The sequence below is a fragment of the Eptesicus fuscus genome, chromosome 3 (assembly GCF_027574615.1).
Source record: "Eptesicus fuscus isolate TK198812 chromosome 3, DD_ASM_mEF_20220401, whole genome shotgun sequence".
NCBI lineage: Eukaryota > Metazoa > Chordata > Mammalia > Chiroptera > Vespertilionidae > Eptesicus > Eptesicus fuscus.
In genome coordinates, this window is record NC_072475.1 from 28,210,807 (window position 1) to 28,216,949 (window position 6,143).

General features: G+C 37.3%; 1 long non-coding RNA gene across 1 annotated transcript in view; it reads right to left on the bottom strand.

Moving 5' to 3' along the window:
* The window catches only part of LOC114231770 (uncharacterized), an 84,108-nt gene extending 80,334 nt beyond the window's left edge, over positions 1 to 3,774 (bottom strand). The window contains exon 1 of the long non-coding RNA XR_003617760.2: positions 3,572 to 3,774. This is a non-coding gene — a long non-coding RNA (uncharacterized LOC114231770). The remainder of the gene's footprint in view (positions 1 to 3,571) is intronic.
* Between the last annotated feature and the right edge of the window lie 2,369 nt (positions 3,775 to 6,143).

Sequence of the window (6,143 nt, forward strand, 5' to 3'; positions counted from 1 at the left end):
AGTATGCTCTATGTCAGCCGCACCCTCATAAATCTCATGTTTACCTCTTCTTTTTACTTCATCATTTCTCTTATGCTTAACTTAACTTTTTGTCATTTTGTTCATCATGGCCCCTAAGTGCACAAAATCTACTGCTAATTTTTGTCAGTAAGAGGCGACATCTAGTGTTAGACCCGGAACCAAAATTAAAAGTGATTAAGAACTATGGAGGTGGAAAATTTGTGGTGATTATTACTCACAAGTCAGGCTCCTTTGATGACATAGACCCCCAACTCTGAAAAGTTTTCATTAATAGAAAGGAATGTACATAGTGCATTATCTACTTCCAAGTCTTCTTCCATCAGCCTTTATCCCCTCTCTACACCCTTCTACCTGCCCCCACTTCCCTTCCCTTTGGTAATTACCACACTGATATTTGTGTCTATGAAGTTTTCCTTTGTTTTCATAATACCTTCACCTATTTCACCCAAACACACAACCTTCTACCCATGACAGCTGTCAGTCATTCTCTGTGTCTATTAATCTGTTTCTATTTTTTTTATTTGTTTATTTTGTTCATTGGGTTTCCCATATAAGTGAAATAACAAGGTATTTGTCTTTCTCTGACTGGCTTATTTCACTCAGCATAATACTCTCCAGGTCCGTCCATGCTGTCACAAAAGGTAAGATTTTCTTCTTTTTTATAGCCACATAGTATTTCATTGTGTAAATGTACTACAGTTCTACTTAAGTTTTCCCTATTACTGTTGTTATTATATTTTCTGATACTTTGTCTTTAGAAATATATTTGTCCTAAAAAAAAAAAACACACTATAAATATTACAGATTCAAGTAAATGTGTGCTTTCATGCCATGCTTTGGGAAAAGTTAGTGTAATGCAGTTGTTGTAAAGATTTTCTTTACAGAAATATAAAAAACTATCTAAAATTTAGCATAGTTAATATTAATGATATTTTCATTTTTAATACAAAATAGATACCTGTATCTATAATGTAGTTTTCATCTTTACTATTACCTAGAAAATATTAACATATATGTTTTGGCCTTAAGTAAACATGAAGGTAAGACAGATGAAAAATCATCTTATCTCCTAATCCTTTATATTTTATAATACATCATCTATATATGGTATGTTCACCACCCAGTCTAAGAACTATTTTGTAGTGTAGTTCTTACATAAGTACAAATTATTACTTTTATTTACTACTGCTATGTCAGCTATTTACAACTCACCTTTTCCTCTTTAATTATTTTAATATATTTGTGTTTTTTCTTTGTTTTCTTTTATTTTTCAAATCTGTCAACCCCCACATTAACTTAGCATTCAATAGGACAGTTCCTCTTATTTATTGCTATTAAAACATTAAACATTGTTTTATCACCTATATTGTATCAAAACAATTTCTAGCAATCACCCCAATCTCCTCTTTTATTTTGGACTGTCTTCTAGCCTGATACCTTTTTATCTCCTTCCCCTGCCCTTTCATCTAATCTTAAATCTATTATTTTGCCTTTCTGTTGGAACCATATTTCCTTCACTTTTATAGGCACTATTTGAAATTTACTTATTTTTATATTGACTTTTAAAGATTTTCTTTGACATTTACTTTTGTATTCTATAGTACATATTATTTAGACATGTGGTATTTCTCACAATCTTGCATGTATATTTTTCTTTCCCCATGCCACAAATAACTTTTTGGTACTTTTGTTCTTTCTTTCTTTCTTTCTTTCTTTCTTTCTTTCTTTCTTTCTTTCTTTCTTCCTTTCTTTTGCTTCTATATTTTGCCCTTTATCTTTAAGAGCAAGAGTCCTCTTTGGATCTGATATTTCACTCATAAATAAGAGATCTGCTTCATTTTGCTTCGTTTTTAGAATGCCCTCGTTTTTAACAGGAATGGTTTCACAAACTGTCTTTAGAACCAGCTATAGAACACACTAACAATCTGAGCTGGTGATTCATTTATTGGCTCATGCTCTCAGGCTTCTGTAATATCCCCTACATTGCAAGGAGCTGGAAGCTTGAAAACTTCATTTCCATTAATCCTTTTGCCACTTTGATTTTTCAGGCTTTGCCAAAGGGAAACAATAATGAGGGATTGGAAGAGGGGGGTTAAGGAAGAAGCCCTTTTTTCCTCAGCAAATGATGCCTCTGGACAGGGCAGCAGGAGAATGAAATATCTCTGGTGGTTTTATTTTTTCCTGACTGGACACTGATGGTACTCTCTAGCATCATCAGACTAGCCATCCACCTCACAGTCCATGTAGTCATCATTGCCACCATAATAATCAAGCAAAACAGCCATTTTTCACTCAAACACTTGCTTTAATTTCATCCATTTTATGTAGTTTTGATTTTATTTTTATCTTTTGACATCAAAAGCAATAGCCCATTATTCACTGGCAGTGATTCACGACTTTCAGATGAAAATTACATTAACACACCCAGATTCCAGTACCACATGTGTAAAAGCCTAGCTGGGAAATAGAAAACACTCTAGTGATATCAAGCAGACAGGAATAGGAAGCAAGGAACTGAGAGCATTGGAAAGACCACAGAACGAAGAGGCAGGAAATCCTGCAGAGAGAAAGGGAAGATGAAGAAGGGGGATAAGCAGCAGTATGAGGGTGTTACAGTTGCATCTAGGTGCCTGTAAGTTCCCATGTGCCCGAGCTGCCTGAGGGTGCTGCTGCCTCCCTCATCTACAACCGATGCTGCTTCCGGTGACTCAGGTGCCCTCTCTCCCACTGATCCTGTTGACACTACCACTGCCACTGCGGATGCCACTGTTACAGTCACCATGTAGGCAACAGGAGAAGCAAAGAAAATGGCTTTCCCTCCCTCTCCCCCCCCCACTCTTGCCAGTATTCCCATTATGAGAGCTGTTTCCTGGGACACTGACCTGAAAGCCTGTCCCTGGGAATTTACAGAAATATTTGCAGGCTTTCGGTCCTCTAGCAATGCAGAGGAAAGCACTGAATACCAGAATAGGAGCTGGGAGACAAAAAATCAATTAATTAATAAATCACTGGCATAGAAGAGCTTGTATCATCTAGCACCATGGACAATCCAGATAAAAGAAATGCATGTTTGCATAGATTATGCTATTTGGGACAAATTAATATCTAAGACCCAGAGTAGAAAGAGACCTGATTCTTAAGAAAATTTTATTTAGCTAAGTAGTCATTGAAACAATAATGGCACTGTATGTTTACCTACTTCAGAAGTCATCATTGAATATCTCATGATTTATATCTCTATCATGAAAATGTATACAGATATTGCTTTGTAGGTAGTTTTAATTATTTGGACATGGAGTGATTAAATTCTTAATGCAGAATAAATTTCACTTCGTGTCTAGTAATTGCATTACTAAATTAAACTAAAAAACAAATGCTGTAATATATAAAAGTAAACTAGAGCTAGTATAGATCTGTACCATCACAGAATCACACACATTTAAAATTATACTTTCTTAGCCTCTGGCAGGACTATTTTCAACTATGTTAGTAGAACAGATCAACTGGAAGGGATCACAGCAGAGCGACAAGAGGCCTGGTTGAGACTTACATGCTCACTTTAGGTTCACTTCACTGCCATCTATTAGATCTGTGATGCTCAGCATTCATTATCCTTAAGGACTCTTCCAAGGATCCTTCAACAGCGTGTTGAGGGAGGACCTTTCTGGACATTAATCATGTATTGATGTTTCTTTCATCTGGGAACATATGAACTTGGTTAATCTCATTAGCAAAAGTAAAATGGCAGGGCTATTCCATTCCCACAAGATGATTTACTATCAAGAAATAAACAAATACAAAATATGTTTTGGTCTCTATATCTTGTACTATGTCATAAGAGCTCCTTTTGTCCATTGTTCTGTCATATGCATATAAGAGAAAAAAGTTCTTCTTTTCAGTGTCCCAGATGGATAAGGAAAAGTTATTATTTCTTCACTGACAATTGTTTTGGGTACAAAACAAGGAAAGCAGCTCAACTTAAGAGCAAGAAACTTTGACAAGCTTTTGTCCATAGATCTGGATCAGGGGAGAATCTTTTCTGCCACTTTTAAGACAGAGGAGTCTCAGGATTTGCTGAGACATTTGAAAAAGTTCAAAGATAGAACCTTCAACAACAAAGAACTGGAAATCCAGTGTACATTCTACTTTTTGAGAACTATTGTGTTCAGAACATTTCTAACATAGCTATTGTCCAGCATTAATTGATCCCATCCAGTCTCCGTTGATTTCTTTTCTCTTCTTGTTAGTATAACTGGCAATTGGAGCAGGCCAATCACCTTCCTCATTTTACAGGGACACCTCAGATTCTGGAATGTTTTCCAGTAAGAACTTTATGTGTATGTTGAGAGGAAAAGCAAACTAGAGGGGAAATGTATGAATGTAAATGAATTATATTTGTTAATATGAATAACATATTCACATGTGCTGCTTTTCCCAGATTCCTAAAATTTCTACACTGTAGCTTAACTCTACTGTTGTAAGCTTTATTAGGATTTCTTAATTTTGACAGGCATTACTTTTTTTTTCTTTCCACTCAAGGTTTGAATGACAAGAATACTGTCATGTTTTCTATATTTGCCATGAGATAGAATAAAATACCTATTGCTCTCTATAAATATGAGAATGTTTCTACTAAGTTGTTTAAAATACTTATATTCATCCTCAATGGCTACTTTTGGATGATATATATGAGTCCACGAGGCAATTCCATAACATAGATGCAAAACTGCATTATAAAAAGTCAAATATTTAACTTCATAAAGCAAATATCCTTTCACACTTTTTATCATTGGGGGGAATATTAAGTTACTGGGGGAATAAAGAGTAATATTTCCCTTTTACACTTTTCTTAAAATGAATGAAGAATAATGGTACACATCCTATATAATAAAAGTCTAATATGCAAATCAACCAAATGGCAGAATGACTAGTTGCTATGACACACACTGACCACCAGGGGGCAGATGCTCAATGCAGGAGCTGCCCCTTGGTGGTTAGTGTGCTCCCACAGGGGATGTGCCACTCAGCCAGAAGCTGGGCTCACAGGCTGGTGAGCGCAGCGGTGGTGGGGAGTGGGCCTAAGCTGGTAGTCGGACATCCCCTGAAGGCTCCTGGACTGTGAGAGGGCACAGGCTTGGCTGAGGGACCCCCCTGAGTACACGAATTTTGTGCACTGGGCCTCTAGTATGAAATAATGGTCATGAGTAAAATAAAAGACAAAAGAAAAAAAGTAAGAGACAATTTCCTTAGTGTTCTGCAATAATCCTAAAGATCCTAGTGTTGATTTTGACAAATCAGAGTGGACAAACTGAGAATAGACCTAAATTAGATACTTGAAAATTCACCAAATCTTCCTTTAATATAGACAAACTTGAGCCAAGATCAAGCTAAGGTCAAAAGCTATAAAGATATACACTGGTAGAGATATTTTTATGCTTCATAGCCTTTCTTTATAATTGCACCCTTACTGGTTTTCAAAAGGAAGTAATCTGACCATTTTGTATTCATAAGAGCAACCTCCCAAGCAGAGGTTCTCATAAATCAGCTACACAACACTGAGGAAGGAGTTGACCTTCTGTGGACTGCAGCTTCCATGTCTATGAAATAAAAAGAAGATTGGGCTAGAGAATATGGAAACTCTTTTATAACGTTACTAGAGGCCTGGTGCACGAAATGTGTGCACTCGTGGGAGGGGGGCATTCCCGTAGCCTGGCCTGAGCCCTCTCACAGTCTGGAAGCCCTCAGGGGATGTCTGACTGACGGCTTGGGCATCCTTAGTGCTGCCATGGAGGCAGGAGAGGTTCCCGTCACTGCTGTTGTACTCACCAGCTGTGAGCCTGGCTTCTGGCTGAGCAGCACTTCCCCTGTGGGAGCGCACTAGCCACCAGGGGGAAGCTTCTGCTTTGAGCATCTGCCTCCTGCTGGTCAGTGGGCATCATATTGACCAGTTGTTCTACCATTCAGTCGATTTGCATGTTAGCCTTTAATTACGTAGGATGACTCAAAACCATATTTGTGTGTTGTGGTATAAGGTGAATAGCATGAATGAGCAGGTGTTGTGATATCAACATCTAGGTTAAAATTCTGATTCTTCCTCTTACCAGCTATGTAAATATGGGCAA